The sequence below is a fragment of the Montipora foliosa genome, chromosome 4 (genome assembly GCF_036669935.1).
Source record: "Montipora foliosa isolate CH-2021 chromosome 4, ASM3666993v2, whole genome shotgun sequence".
In the NCBI taxonomy this organism is placed as follows: Eukaryota; Metazoa; Cnidaria; class Anthozoa; order Scleractinia; family Acroporidae; genus Montipora; species Montipora foliosa.
In genome coordinates this window covers 12320690-12337001 of record NC_090872.1, presented here as the reverse complement: position 1 = coordinate 12337001, position 16312 = coordinate 12320690, and the positions used below count along the sequence as shown (strand labels likewise).

The window sequence follows — 16312 nt, the reverse complement described above, 5'->3', positions numbered from 1 at the left end:
AAAACAAGAGCTCTCTTTCATTTCTTCAAAGAGATGACTTGATTTTACACAATTACTACATAAGCCTAAGCCGGATCGAACGATGTTAGTTTACTAAAGGTTAAAATTTACCGCTTTACAATTTGAGCTTTAAGCAGAATCGTTCCAACATTTCAGGCAAAACCGTAGCTCATCATTTTTAATATCGATGACCTTCTGGCGCTTAAAAAAGAACCAGGAATGTAATTCTACGCACGTCGATCGTTCATTTTCTCCTTCCCTCCTCAAAAATACTGCATGTTTATCCTAAATAGCCTAGATCTCATGTTTGGCCGCTAACTTGATCCAGGGTGGCCGCCATTTATGAATTCGGTGTATTGTATTAATATTCTGGAATTAACGCGTCTGCGACGAGTACCATGGCAAGTTATAATTGGTTCCATGTGGTCAGGCATAAAAAACGCTTTCCACCATGAAGCTGAACAATGCGGAATTTACGTTGCAAGCGAGAAGAGAAGATATTGAAAAACTACGGCCACGCCTGGAACGAGAGTAGGAACGGAGGAACACGAGGAAGGCGAGATATATTGCCGTGAAGAAGGGCTGGATGGCCGGCGACCAGGCCTGGGTTGCTCGAAGCATGGGGCCAGACCTCTAAGGCTAATCTTAACAAAATTCTAATCCTCCAGAAGAGAGCTCTGCGTTTAATTTACTTTGCAAATGAAAGAGAGCATGCTATACCTTTATTCATACGTGCTAACATTCTTCCTGTGAACATGCTCTATTACAAGGCTATATCAACTCTAATTAACAATTATTCCATGAGCGCACGTTGGATATGAGATGGTAAATAGCCAACGAGGCGCGTAGCGCCGAGTTGGCTATAACCAGTCTCATATCCAACAAGCGCGAATGGAATAATTGTTTTATTAAATTCCTTTAAACTCCAAAAGTTTAGAAAGTACGAAATACGAACGAAAAAAGCGAGCAAATCCGAGCGAAATCAAAAAAAATTAATGAGAACCGATGCGATGTCGTGTAACACCTTGTGGTCAGACAGACGCAGGCTCGTCACAAAAACATTTCTTACTTTTTCGCGTACTTCTAAACGTCGGAATTTAACCCAGCTGTCCAGAAAATTTTTTTTTTTTGCTTTCTTCAGAGAGAAATTTCGCTTTCCGGCTAAAAAGCTTTTAGCTTGGCAACACTTAGATCAATCATTTACCATACAAGGTCAAACCAAGGTATATGAGCTGATAACCGAGATTGAGTGAACCAATCAGAGCACGAGAATTGCATAATCCCAGGTTGAGAATTTAATAATGAATGATATCCATTGCAAAATTGATAGCTTGAAAGCTTTTTACTTACATTGATTCTATACATTCCTATAACACTCGATCAGCGAAAGCGGGCAATTTTTATGAGACATTTTCGAGGTTACATCAACAGAGTCAATCCTTCTCGCGGAATATGGATGTAAAATATAGAATAAACGTCCTCAATACTTGCGAAAAAAGAGGAGATTTTCCTTTAAAAATTGTCTCAAACAAATACTACTGCGGTTTTTAGAGCACGAGGATTCTTATGTTGACCTGAATACTTGATTCAAAAATTACCTCTTCTAGCTGAATCAGGAGATATCTGTACAGTGTAATTTATAAACTTTGTCAGCATATCAGTAATAGACCATATTCGTATTCTCAGTATTGGACTGGAACTAGCTTACAATGGAGGCTAATGCGGGGGAATATATTAAAAAGTATTTGCATTTGAAAAGATTCCCCCGCATTAGCCTCCATTGCAAGCTAGTTCCAGTGCAAAACCAAGAATACGAATATGGTCTATTCAGTATGTCGAGACTCATTTTCCGTTATTCTCTTAAAATGTCCATATCAATTAATTCATCTTTTTTGTTTTGGTTATTTATCTTTTGGCTTTTAATCAATTAATGAATTAGTTTAGTAATTTACTGTTTGAGACTTCTTTGTACATATTTAGATAAAAACACTACCCGCCTAGATTAGCATATGCTATTTGCGGGATGGTGTAGCCTTTACCATTGTAATAGTAAAATGAGAAGTTACTAAACTTGAAACTTGAACTTGAAGCATGGTTAGTGCTAACCAAACGTTAAATACCATGGAAACCTATAGATGGTATTCAATCACGTGACGAGACGGGCATGTTCGTGCACAAAACAATAGCAAATTATGGCTCATGTTTTGCATTATGGTAGAGTCAAATTCCCATAAGACTTTTTTCTCTATTGTTCTGTTCACCAACATGGCCGCTGTGACGTCAGATGAAAACCATCTATAGGTTTTGATGCCTCTTAACCAACGGTTAGCGCTAACTTGGCCTGGAGCAACCCGCCCCAGAAAGGTGGACGATAGTTACATTAGTGTTTTCGTAACGCTAAATGTTTTAGTCAGATTTTGCTTCATTATGCACCTTGTTTCTAAAAATAATTACGTAACAGTTGGCAGATTACAGATAACCCTAGCTTTTGTGTTAATAGTGATGCTCAAGAATGCTCAGTTGATACCGATCTTTTTCGTTGTTTCCATTTCTTATTCCTTAGGAAATTGGTTTTTGAACGCAATCTTGATCAGCATGCTTTTTCAAATTATCTTGACCGAGAAATTCCCTCCTTTTCTCGCTTTTAAAAGCGTAAACGTCGACTAGTGTAAGGCCAAACAACTATTTTCTCGCTGTTTTCACGCATGTGATACTTTTCCAGTAATTCTCTTCCAAAATCTCGTATAAATGGTGTTTTTAATGACAATTATCTATTATCCTTTAGTCCCAACTATAAGTAAAACTACAGGTAATCCAGGTGCTCTTTTCTCGGCTATCTTGAGCTGAGTATAGCGAATGCATAGCGTGTTGTCAGAGTCGAAAAAAGAAATGTGCACTAATCCTTGTCTACTTTTTTGTGATTTTTTCACGTGTTTTTTTGGAAAGGCCATGCATGACAACAACTGAGATAAAATGCTAAGGCAATGAAAGTTGAGAAACATCGAATAAAATGAAGATGAGAAAGCGTTTTAATAAAAAGGAAACTGATTATGAAATTCTTGTAATCTGAAAGTTGAAGTATCACAAATGCTCTTTATTTCTTTCAGGAGAGTCAGTTTTATTATTATATGACCCGTACGGTCCCGCGCGCGCTTTCATTGCAAAACTATTGACAAAATCCCCGTATGAGGGCAGTGCTATTAGAAGGTATCATTAAAATTCATCGTAGAAGCTCAGCGTCTGTAGATCACAGTGTTCTGCACCACTCCATGCAACATCATACCCTTGATTTCCAAGGCGACCTCATTGATGAAACTATGTTACCTCTGATCACCTATAAGCAATTTGGAAATGTGGATTATAACTTGTGCTCTTCAGACCATTCAGTAAACGTTTATCCAAGTTCACTCAACAAAAAAAAAAGTGTTGCAAGTTGATGCAGGGTGTGTCAGAAAGTAGAGATCTGTTCTACTTTCTGCAACATGCTGCAGCAACCTGCAACACATTATTTTTGTTGCGAGACAGGTTGTGTGTGGGATGTAAAACGCGCAACATCGCTTTTCGACTCAAAGTTCCGCAGCAATGTTGCGAGACAAGTTGGACGTTTTTGTTGCTCGTATTACCGTACCTTAAAGTTAAGATTAGCCGATGTTTTCAGTATTTTTTTTGTTTGTTATATAAATCCTTATAAATCGGAAGACTTGTAATTCTGAGTCTTGGCTGCCTGTCTTTCAAATTATCAATAACAACCGTCCCTCTTTTTGGTTAGAGAATGCACGAAGAGCTATTCCTTCTTGTTTCCCGAGTCGAAAAATCATTCTCGTAAGAAATGCAAAAAACCGTACGAGCTGAGATAACGCTGTCATAGCTACGAAAATGCCCAATAAAGCTGGAGCAAAAGCCAACACACAGACTTCAAACCACTCGAAGATTTCCAGGTAAGTTGTGGCTGGCCCACCAACGGTTATTCCAAAGGACACCAAAGTGGCTTTTGTCAGGTTGATAACTGCCATTACAGCCAAGATGGTAAGAGACGCTGTTTCAGATCTGTTCGCGATAGGATCCTGAAAAGGGCTTTTGAGGGCGTGATGAAGCAATATGGCGATGCAAGCGACAGTCATGCAAACCAATCGAAGCATTGAATTTGTGATGAATGCGTGACAAAGCAGTAACGCCAACCGTCTACCAATCAAAACGCTTTCCCAGTACAGTGTTCCATTGTCGTTACCGTTGTCGTTAGGATGACGAAACGGCCCATGAAGTACTTCCACAACCTCCTTGTTGTTCTGTCTGTCGTGTGGGGTGTTATTCCCAGTTATAAGGACTCTCTTAAACAGCCAGTAAACTAGAAACGGCAATGGAAATATGCACGCTCCGAGAAACTCTTTCGCTGAGATTGAGGCATGGTCAAGCTTTGACGATCCAAAGTACAAAACAAGGATAAAGGGTACCACTGACACGATAATGTAAGTTAGCAGTATATATTGCCACCACTGCCAACAAACGATCTCTGCATCGATAAACAACCGTTTCTCAGAGCCTATAGGAAAACAGTTCATAAGGTTTAAGGATGATTCTGCAAGTCGCTCGTACCCAAGTAGAAGTAACTCTATGAAAACGGCAATGTAATGAATGGCACGTGGCCCTTGCTTTCTCCTAACCTTGTTGAAAGCGAAATGAAAGCAGTAAATTGTTACTATTTCTGCCATTACGAGAAAAACGGTTCCGGAAAGTAGCAACTCCTTTGTAACAGCTGTAATTCCAGCAAAAGGGCACGATATAGAATCCTTGAGGGTTCTGATCTCAAAATTAAACACTTCAACGATAGACAGTACAAATGGAGTTTTATCGTGAAGCAAATGTTCAGCTGACCCTACTATCAATAGATCGGCGGCTTGATAGAAATAGAATATGATTTTAAGATATCCACTATCTTTGTGTCCATCCATTTCCCCATCAGATCCATCAATGAAAGCATAGCCTTCTCGATACCTGAACCACAATATTTGTTTGACAAGATAACGTATTATCGGAGGCTTAGTTAAGAGATAAAGAGCCATTCCAGTCGTGTAAATTATTGCTATTATCCACAACAAGTGGTTATTGCATTCGCTTCTCTTGCGGCACTCGGTAGTAAAGAGTGTTTCACTATATTCCGGAAAACACTTCCCACAGAGAAATCCGCTTCGCTTTCCAAAGCACGCGTTATATCGTATGACACCCGACTTCTCTGATGGACTCTGACAATAACCTTCCGGACAAGCATAGAACGTCAATGCATGGGCCTTGTTAGGATTCGGGTATCCCCAGAAATTCGGTCTTGCAGCGACATTTTTTTCAATACACGTCGCTCCAAATGGGCATGGCAAGCATTCAAACGATGAGAGTAAATTTAGTCCGCGCGAAGCACCTTTCTGTAAACTATAGAAACCGGGGGGACACGAATTACAGGAATAGTGTAAGCAGTCACGTTAAATCGGCAGGAATTTCCGTCTATCTCGTTGTATCCGTACTGAAAGTGCGTGTTATTTTCAAACAAAAGCTGACTTCCCGCGCTGCATTCGATAATGGACTGGTTATCAATGTTGACGTATCCTCCATTCGAGACACCCACCATTGTGGAGAGAGTAATTCTTTGACTAACATTTGATACCATTGAAGTGTTTTCAATTTCTAATGGTCCACCGCTTTCAGAATACAAAACCGTTGATTTTTTGAAGAGAACGCCGTTCGCCGCAATGCTATGGAGCGTTGTCGAGAACGAACAATCTTTGAAGTGGATTCGGCCTGTGCCATACCCTGAATAAACGTGTCCAGAGGTTTTGTTGCCAAAGTTATTTCGAAAATTGCACTTGTCAAACGTAACGTTTCCGTTGACGACGGCAATGGCTCCCACCGTTAGACCTGCGTTTCCTTCAAACGTGCTGCCTTCGATGATTATTTTGGTGTCATAATTCCACAAAGGGTGGATGTTCTTTCTGGTGTATTGATGCCCAACACATCCTGATTGGTTGAGGCTATCATGTAATGCTAGAATTGATATTGAACCAGCTCCTAACCGATACGTATGGTACCTTGATCCTTGCTGATGAGAACAAATACCCCCTTGAAAAATGGAATTCCTTATTTTGAGAGCTTTCTCTCCTGGGGTGAGCAGGTTGAAAACGCTGCAAGGCCGGGATAAGAATGTTACGTTGTCCAGTTCTATAACTGCGATTGATAAGTTTAGTTTGATTGGTTTAACCTCAAAAAAAATGCCAATGTCCTTGGTTCCTGCACGTTTGGTAGAAAAGACAGTATTTCTTATGCTGAAGTTAATTTCGGTTGCTTCTAAAATGTTGACTACAATATCTTGAGCACTGTTGAAAAAAGTGCAGTTCACGATGTTAATGTTCATCGCAAAAGCTTGAGGCTTAGTTTTTGCGAAACGGAATATCGCAAGCCCAATGGCATTTCGCGAGCTAAATGACACGTTCATCAACTCAATTCTGAATTCTGGACTTATAAACAATGCGTTTGATTTTTTGTCTTCAGTGTCCACTAGTTGAGTCAAAAACGAGGTATTCTCAATCATTATGCTGCCTGGAAGTGGGCCAAAGGCTACAAACATAACTGCAGTTTGAAGAAGGGCAGAATTGTTGACAAAGTCGCAGTTAGAGACTGTGATGTCAGTTTTGCCACCGGCATTTCCCAACAGAAAAGTAGCATCTGTCCTTACCCTGTTATTTGTCCAGGAAGAGCCGTTTATGGTCATCTTTCCACTAAAGACAAGAAAATAGAACACACTGCACTTTCTTCTACGCCGTACGTTTATACCAGAGCAGTTGTTGACAAGCACCTCTGTGAAGTTTGCAATTAATTCAAATGTCGCCGTTCTCTTTGTAACTAGAGCACCTTGAGGATCTCCGACTAAAACCGCACATCCGTACTTTTCTGCGGCGCATGCAGTAAAATTAACGCGTGAAAACAAGAGCTCTATCGTCCCAAGTTTGCTATGAACGTTTATGGCTCCGCCTGCTTTTGCTCGATTGTTTCGAAAACTGCTGTTTAGCACACGCAATGCTGCGTGCGTTGTTGCCTCAAGCGAAATGGATGCACCTCTTCCAGATGGAACGTACTGGTCCTGAAAGGAAGAGTTATAAATTTCCACTTCGGTCTCATTACACTCGATCATGAGACATCGCAACCGGTTGTTGTAGCAGCTTAGGTCTACAAAATTAGCGTAGGTTTTTCTTGCTAGTGAACTAAACAAACTCTTTGCTTCGCTATTTGATCGCATCCAAAGCCGACCAACTCCATTTCCCACAAGCGTTACGTGCGTATAGACCTCGTTTATGGTGGCATTCGGCAAATCGATTTAAACAAAATGGCCGGAGTTGTTGATGTAATGGACCTTAGAGCATGATACGTCGACCAAGACAGGGCCTAAAGCTGCTTTTATTGGTGATCTAATTGTTATTGCTCCTAATTTCATTGAACGTTTTCCAAAGCAGCCGTTGCCCTGAAAAGTGGTGTTATCGATTCTCACTGTAAGGAACTGAGTTTGAGCTTTGCGGGAAGGCAAAATGAAATCCACACAGGACACATTGTTGTCAAAGAATGAGGAACTTCGGATGTTGAAATTGGTGCTGGATATGTTGTTCACATAAACCGTTACAGCGGATCCACCTCGGAAAGAACTGTTAAATAATTGTATGAAATTGCAATCTTCAAACGTCAGTGGAGTTTGTTGGAAAACAATACCGGATATGGATACATTCAGTTCTCTTTCGACGCTTTTCTGAATTTCTATCCTATGCTGAATTTCCCAGCTGCAATTGAACGGCTGTCGCTCTGTGCCAGCGCCGTTAAGATAAATGTGGCCATAGTTCCCGTCAACTTGACGAACTGCTTGTGCAATAGACTTGCAAGGGTGTGTTTGGTGCCCACAGCTTGCAGAATCAAGACCAGTAATGGCAACATAGACGTCTTCATATTCGGAGTTACGACTACCTGTAGAATAAACAAGAAACTTCAGTTATTATAGACGAATCTTTGCTGACGTCATTATTTGCATTTTGTCTCATTAACATACGAGTTTGCTGACTATTTACACATTGACTCCAAAAGCTGAAAGAACGTGTTAAACTTAGGGCGCGTTCGATTGACCCTATTCCGGAATAAGAATACGCGGAGTGATGATCTAAAATACTATGTGTGGCGTTTTGCAGCAACAAGGATAATAAAGCCATGTTTAAAATAGCTTTTTAGCAGATGTTTGACAATATTAATATGAATCTCCGCAAAAACGAACGATTTCTAACTTCTTTTCCATGAATTCCTATTCCGGAATACGGTCAATCGAACGCGCCCTTAGTTAAATTTCCAATTTTTAGCCTTCTGGCTTTGATAACGAGCGAATTATTAGCCAGCAAAAACTGATAAGTTCTTGGGTGGAAAAAGGACTAACGACCCCATGCTTTCTTTTTAAAACTTGGAATCTTCAAAGCGTCGTTACTCAGAGATTATGTGGTAAATTGCTCTCAAAGTCCCAGAGATAGCTCATTATGAAATGTACTTTCAATATTCAGTACTGATTTTTAGGCTGATAGATAGAACACGATGGGCTGACGCTAATAAGGCAATGTTGCCCTATTGTTCTGACACAAAGAGCGTTTCACCTAGCTATCTGGCGGACAGACTTAGTTATTAATCGCATTCCAGGAACTTGCGGTCCGCATCTAAGCAGCTGTGAGAACAACCTCGATCGTTCACGGAAACTTACGGGGCCAAGGCTTTTTCATTGTGTACCCCTAAACTGTGGAAATCGTTACCATTATATTTGCGTAGGTCTCCATCTTTATCTGGTTTTAAGAGAGGATTGAAAACAACTTTTTATGCAATTTTTAGAGAGAGGGTCATTGTTTTTGTAAAATGATTTTAAGACGTGTAATATATGAACTGTAAATATATTTTTAATATATTCCATGCTTATGATACATTGTAAAGCGCCATGAGCTCAGGATATGAGCGCTATATATATAAAGTTATTATTATTATTATTATTATTATTATTATTATTATTATTATTATTATTATTATTGGATAAGTCAAATAGTGAGACTGGCGGAGTTTGCGCAATCACATCCACAAGCTAGTTATGTGGCCTATACTTTTGGCCTAAGCCATCGGTGGACATACTATCTTAGAACACTACCGAATATCGAAGACCTTCTAGAGCCTCTTGAACGCGCGATATCCGATGTACTGATACCTTCAATGGTGGATCACAAGTGTACACAGCTTGAGCGGGATATCCTATCACTTCCAGTGCGTCTTGGAGGCCTAGGATTTACGAATCCCACCCAGAGTGCGAATGCCGAATTCCAAGCATCTGTTAATGTAACTGCTCCCCTTGCTGAACGGATTATGTCACAGCTACATGAACCGCCTGACGAAGCTGAAGTCACGTCATTACAACAAAAGGCAAAGAAAGAAAAGGAGGAAAGATTACTCAAACGATCGGACGAGTGGAGGAATTCTCTACCCGAAAGAACGAAAAGAGCTGTCAGTTTAGCTAGAGAGAAGGGAGCATCAAATTGGTTAACAGTAATTCCCAATAAGGACTTGGACTTTGACCTGAACAAGAGAGAATTCAAAGATGCTATCCACCTAAGGTATGATTGGGGAATAACGGGCACACCCACCGTTTGTGTGTGTGGAGATCGCTTTAGTGTGGATCACGCCATGATTTGTAAACGCGGTGGCTTTATTATTCAACGTCACAACGAGTTACGCGACCTCGAAGCTGATCTACTTAACTTAGTCTGCAATGATGTAGAAACAGAACCAGTTCTACAAGAAATTACCGGAGAGACTTTAAACAGTGGTGCAAACCTGGCCTGCGACGCCCGCCTCGACATTCATGCACGTGGATTTTGGGAGAAACAAAAGTCGACCTTTTTCGATATAAGAGTATGCCATCCAAACGCTGACTCATACAAAGATCTTACGCCAGAACAAGTGTATCGCCTTCATGAAAACGAGAAGAAAAGAATGTATGAACGACGAGTCCTGGAAGTCGAACAAGCGTCCTTTACGCCATTAGTATTCACCACAACAGGAGGTATGGGACGCGAATGTTTAAGATATCATAGGCGACTCGCAGAACTGATATCCATAAAGAAAGGCGAACACTATGCAAAGACAATGACGTGGATAAGAGGAAAAGTTTCTTTCTCTATTTTAAGGTCAGCGCTACTCTGCCTCAGAGGCTCCAGATCAAATAGGAGGCGAACCAATAATGTTAAAGACATTGATGTGGACGTTGAACTTGCCAGATCTAATATTAAATGACTTTTCTATTTTATTTTATTTATTTATTTATTTATTTGGAAGTTTTAAAACAGTTTTAACAGAGAAATATCTATATTGCTCGTAAATTTATAGTTCTTACCTTTTGGAGATATTTTAATTTTTGTAAATATTTTTATTTTTTATTATGCAAATAAAATCATTATTATTCTATTATTATTATTATTATTATTATTGTTATTATTATTATTATTATTATTATTATTATTAACAAAGATTCCTCTCATTATCTAAGAAACGACGACGGCAACGACAACGCCCCAAAACAACAACATCATACACGGGGCCGCCAATTAGTCCTCTTTCATAATGGCGGCCAAATAAAATGTTCTTCTGTTTTAATGCTAATAAACGTTTGTAGCCTCGCTACGAACACGAAATTTCCAAAAAAAAAAAGTTTCGAAACGAGGGCAGTTGGTATATTTAACATAAAGACAAAAGAATGTAAATGTAGTCGCCATTTTTGAAAGTGGTCTCCTGGTTTCGTAAAAGAGGGAAAAATGATCGTGTTGCAGGTGTGCGGCACGTATTTTAGCTCATCTTCTTGCGGTACTCTGGAAAACAACAACGACGTGAAATCACCAAATTTGAGGCGGGTAGGTTTCAGTAGCATAGAATTATGCCTTCGATACAGTTTCGTTACTTTGCCTTAATGATGTGACATGATCACTAGCATCGCTTTCATTTTCAAATAAAATTGCATTGTCGATTGAGGAACGGGTTACGTACTGATTGCGAACCGAACCATTGACGGAGGAAGTGAACATTGCTAATGCAAAGGTCCCTAACTTTAGAAATCAAAATAATGAATAAATGAACAATTCCAACTGAAAGCTAGCTAAAGAACAGCTTGAGGGAAACAATTTAATCTTAGGCCAGCCAATAGTTGTTGCGGACTTAAATGCGTAAATGCCTTATTACCTGACTTGTAGAAGAAGTGATTTTGAAAAACATTTCGTTCTAAAAAGAAACTGCGATAAAATAGTTTGTAAGTATCCCAAAGGCGCCCTCAAACGATGATGTTGCGGAAATATCATTTGCTGAAGCAAATGTTTCCCTTTTTGTGGCCAAAATTTGCGTCTGAATTTGTTCAGAAACATCTTGCTTCCTCAGCAAATGTGTCCTCGTTTGCGCGCAAGGAAACATTTCGGGAAACAATGGAATTCCGTTACAAACACCAAAGGCATAATAGCTACAATAACACTACAAGTTAAACAAAAAGCTTAGCACGAGCGGAATCTGTTTGAGTATTTCAAGACGGCTTGAGTTTTCTAGTGAACAACATTTTTAAAATGAAACAATCTAATTTGCTCTGGCACTTCCTAAATAATTGGCTTGCTATAATTACCTGAGTTGTGTCCTTTTGATAGCACGGAAAGAATAACCACGATGAATAGTATTGATCTTCCCATTAAAAAAATTCAGTCTCACTGCACCAGAATCATAAGAGAGGAATGCAGTCCATAAAATGGTCTCTGACATGTGCTTTTACCTGAAGTAAATGCAAACAAACCTATCATGCTTATGATAACGTGAAAATGTGAAAATTAAACATTGCCACGTTTTATGTACATTCCGTTGTTACTAATGTAATTAGCATTTTTCCTACTTATAAATTCAACTTCTAACGCTTTGTAAATCTATCAACTGAAGATGACAGAAGTTTCTGTCGAAACATGTTTTGCAAATTTAAGAGTGTTGTCGTTTTCTTTAAAATTTTAACTTGCCTGCTGTCATCAAGATCATATGGTAAATTCTAAGTGATACTAACTCAGACCAGCAGCTCCTGACTGACCCGGTTGTTGAGTTAATTTCCGAAAGATTCGCCTGAAAACGGGTGTGGACAAAACCTGGGCCTAGGCCCATGGGCCAGCCCATGGGCCACCCTATGGGCTACCCTATGGGCTACCCCCAGAATAACAAATAATAACAATATGCATAAAAAATATAAAAATAAACAAAAATTTAAGTAAGGAAAAAGAAAATAATTAAAAACTACTTACATCTTAATCGATGAAAATAAAAGTTAATCATTAACTTCTGTTCTTGGGCCCTCGTAGTTTGATCAAAAATAAGACACAAACAGCAGTGATAAACATATTGAACTTGTCCATTTTGATTATGACTTGACGTTTCGTATGTGCTCTACATACATTTTCAAAAGTAACCGTTGAAACTTAAAACAGCTATTTATATATAACAAAGCGGATGAGGGGACTGGAACCTAGATTAAGCATATACTTCACAGTAAAATATATAATAATAATAATAATAATAATAATAATAATAATAACAGAAAAGATTAATAAAGCATCAGCTTTTCACTTCCGACGTTGACGTTGAAAGCTGGCTCAAGTTCTTAAATAAAGAAGGTCTCTTTTATTTTACAATGATAGTCTGTTTTGCCCTTCGCTAAAATATCAAAATGATCCCACTTGATGTTATGTCCAGTGGCCTTGACGTGGTCAGCAATGGCTATTGTCATTTTTAGCTAGGGCCTTAAAATGTTCGGTTTTTCTATCGTGAAGCCGCCGTTTAGTTTTACCAATGTAAAAACCATTACAATCCCAACAATTTGCTTTGTAAATAACTCTGGATTGTTGTGAACGATTAATACGGTCCTTGTAAGGAAAGAAAGATTTCATACATCGAGTGCTCTGAAAAACAATCTTAACGTTAACACAAGAGTAGAATTTGTACACACAAGATTTCAGGCGTTTAGCGACTTGGTTGCTTTGCAAACCTAAGTAGGGAAGTAGGATAACAATATCTTTCTTAGGAACTGTAGACACTGGATTGCTATGCTGATGTTGTCTGTTTTTGTTCAACACATCGTTGATATGATAGTTGATGTGTATGCCTTGTGGGTAGCCGTTCTGAAGAAGGAGTTTTCGAAGATCATTGAGGGCAGATTGTAGCAAGGAGCCAGATGAACAAAGACGGTAGTAGCGATAAGTGAGGGAGCGGATGAGGTTTATTTTGTACTTTCGCGGAGTGAAGGAATCCCATTTCGTGTAGAGACCTGTGAAAGTTTTCTTTCGGTAGATGGATGTCGTGAAAGCGTTGTTTTGATTACGTGTGACAAGAATGTCCAAAAACGGAATTGCATTGTTATGTTCAAATTCAATGGTAAATTTAATATTGTGATGACAGCCGTTCAAATAGTGCAAAAACTCATTTGCACTGTCTTTGTTGTGAAACATGGTGAATGTGTCATCAACGTAACGATTCCAAAATAAAGGACTAACTTTGGCGTTCAGCAACCACTTTTCTTCAAAAACACATAAAAATGTTGGCAAAGACAGGGCCCAATGGCGAACCCATGGCAACACCATCGATTTGGTCGTAGTATTTACCATCAAAAAGAAAGTGGCTCTTCTTGGTGGCAAATTCCAATAGCTTGCGTAAAACAACCGTGGGTAAAGCCGGAGGATTAGCAAGAGAATACACTTTGTCCAGACAAATGTTTAGTGTTTCCTCGAGTGGCACATTTGTAAATAGGGATGAGACATCTAAAGAGCACATTATTCCATTCTTATGCTTGTACCTTTTGGCCCAATCCGCGAAGCTGAAAGAGTCTTTGACAGTGTATTGGTTGGTCGAGATTGGCTGAAGTATAGAAACAAGGTAAGAAACAAGCCGCTTCGCGGCTCTCTCACGCGGAGAAAATTCAAGAAAAACCTCTGGGACCAGGGTATCGTTTTCCATGCTCTCAGCACGCACTTTCGCTTGAGGACGTCTTGCAACGTCTTTTACCCGAACCCACAACTCGTACTCTCGGTTCAAGGCTTTATAATGCGATCGGCTTTATGTGATCCATTTCTGCAGTATTCCAGAATCCCGTCTCGCAATGCGCCCCGCTTAGTCCAACAGGTGCTTCCCACATATACGACGCTGTTACGACAACCTTTTTTTCTCGTTTGCCATTCGTAAATTCTGCATCTTTTACCTTTATCGCCGAAAGTGTCTCTATCCCTGACCACATTTTACAAACGTGTCCCGGTCTACGCTTGAGATTTGGAGCTACTTGGAGGCACTATCGCTCTTCTCCATGCTGACCAGCCGTTTGCTGGAAGATGGCTGTTCTTTCGTAAGGGTTTTTTTTTCTATACTGCGTCAATGACTTGTGTGGTGTAAAAGAATCGATTAATGCTTCACTTACGTTTTGATCGGGGGCTTTACCTGATGTCACCTTTCATCTTTCTGTCCAATGATGCGACCCCTCGTTGTCATCACGTGCCCATCAAAATATAAGCTTGTTACAAAACTAGCCAATAGAAAATGTGGGCGTCCATAGTATAACATGGAATCATTACACGGTATTGTTCTTCTCCTGCTGGCTCGCGAATGAAACTGATTATATTGTTAATGTTGTTTTGCGTTATAGAAGAGTAATAATTAGTGGTTTTCTATCGGCCTAACTTCAATGAAGGGGTCCTTTTGTCTAAACTAGCTCGTTCCTTTAATTTTGATTTTACTCGTTACTCGTAGTTTACCGACTGCACGCGGAGTTGTGCCACGGTATATTAAATATAGTATTAGTTGATTAGGAATCCCGGTCTTTCTTAGAAGTTTGCTATTTAAGTATTTTTACTCCTCTTTGCCTTGCTCACAATAGCAATGAAGAAAAAACTGTTAAGTGGGTATGTTAGTCCAGGCCAATTATAAGAAATCAAAGCGTGAAAATTTAGAGGGACCGTATGAGGGGGCGCACGAAGCTCCAACTGTAAGTACCTGAAAGGAATGCTAGTACGGCGTACTAGGATTCCTAACATACCTTTAATTGAGAAGCGCAAGTTTTGACACTCTGGGGGTGTTGTAATCCGTTACAATGTCATGGAGTGGTCATGTTATTGGAAACGACCCAGAGAACTCCACAGAATATGATCCTCAGTGAACTGTGCATTCTCTTTTGATGTCACTGAACGAGACGTCAAATCCGTAGAAAATGATCCGAAAATTATTACAAGGTTGTTTGGTTAAAATGTTTATTGAATGATGACCGATCGAATAGAATCATGTGGACATGTGAAAACTCTAACGAAGAGAGATCAAGGCAGAGGAAAGAGTGGAAGAGAAGGAAACCGCTAAGAGCGACAAGAAATGTTGCAGGAGACACTTTAGCGGAAATCACTCGAAAAAACCAAATACAGCATTGTTTTACCAACGATTTAGCCGAGCCACAAACACTATCACAGACAGCGGGATCGGTAATCACAATTCAAAGTACCTACATGCAACGTGTTTTAGCGCGAAAGTAGAAATTTGTTTAGTAGTTTTCTTCCTCATTGGTCGAAAAAAAAAACTTTTTAAGCCATGATTTTTAAAAACCATAATTTTTAAAGCCGTGATTAGTGAGCGGTTTCGACATTTTTTGCTTTGTACCTTTTAAATTGTCAATTGTTGCTAAAATATGAACATTTTTCTTATTAAATGAATTCTTCTAGTGATTTATTTGTTGCATCAAAGGTCGAATGGATTTACCTATTCCAGGTTACTTAGGTAAACAGCTGGGCAGATGAGCTCTTCGTGTTGGACGTGTGGGTCTCCATGTGTGTGTACGGTACGTTTTTTCGACCAAGCTTTAGCACTCTATACCTCTTAGATAAATTAGGAAGAAACCGCATCTGACAACACCTTTTCGCCTTTGTTTAGCCTGCGCATTCGAGCAGTCGAGCATGCTCTTCATGTACCTCGAACCACTGGGAGCCTGTTCGCAGGCTAGTCTTCGTAGAATAAAACTGTCAACAACTGTTTGTCAATTGTTGCAAAAAAAGAAACAGGATTTTTTTTCCTTTTCTCCACTCTTTGTACATTGGAAATCGATATTGTTGACACAACCCAGTCCCCTCTTCACTGACACCCATTGAAATTAATTGAATTAAAGGTGGACCATTCCTGCACTTTTCACAAATCACGAAATACTGGTATAGCTTCCTTTTAAAGGAACTCCACCAAC

At 39.5% G+C, this 16312-nt stretch overlaps 1 pseudogene; it reads right to left on the bottom strand.

Moving 5' to 3' along the window:
• Positions 1-2762: 2762 nt before the first annotated feature.
• Positions 2763-16312, bottom strand: part of LOC138001019 (uncharacterized) — a 15715-nt pseudogene continuing 2165 nt past the window's right edge.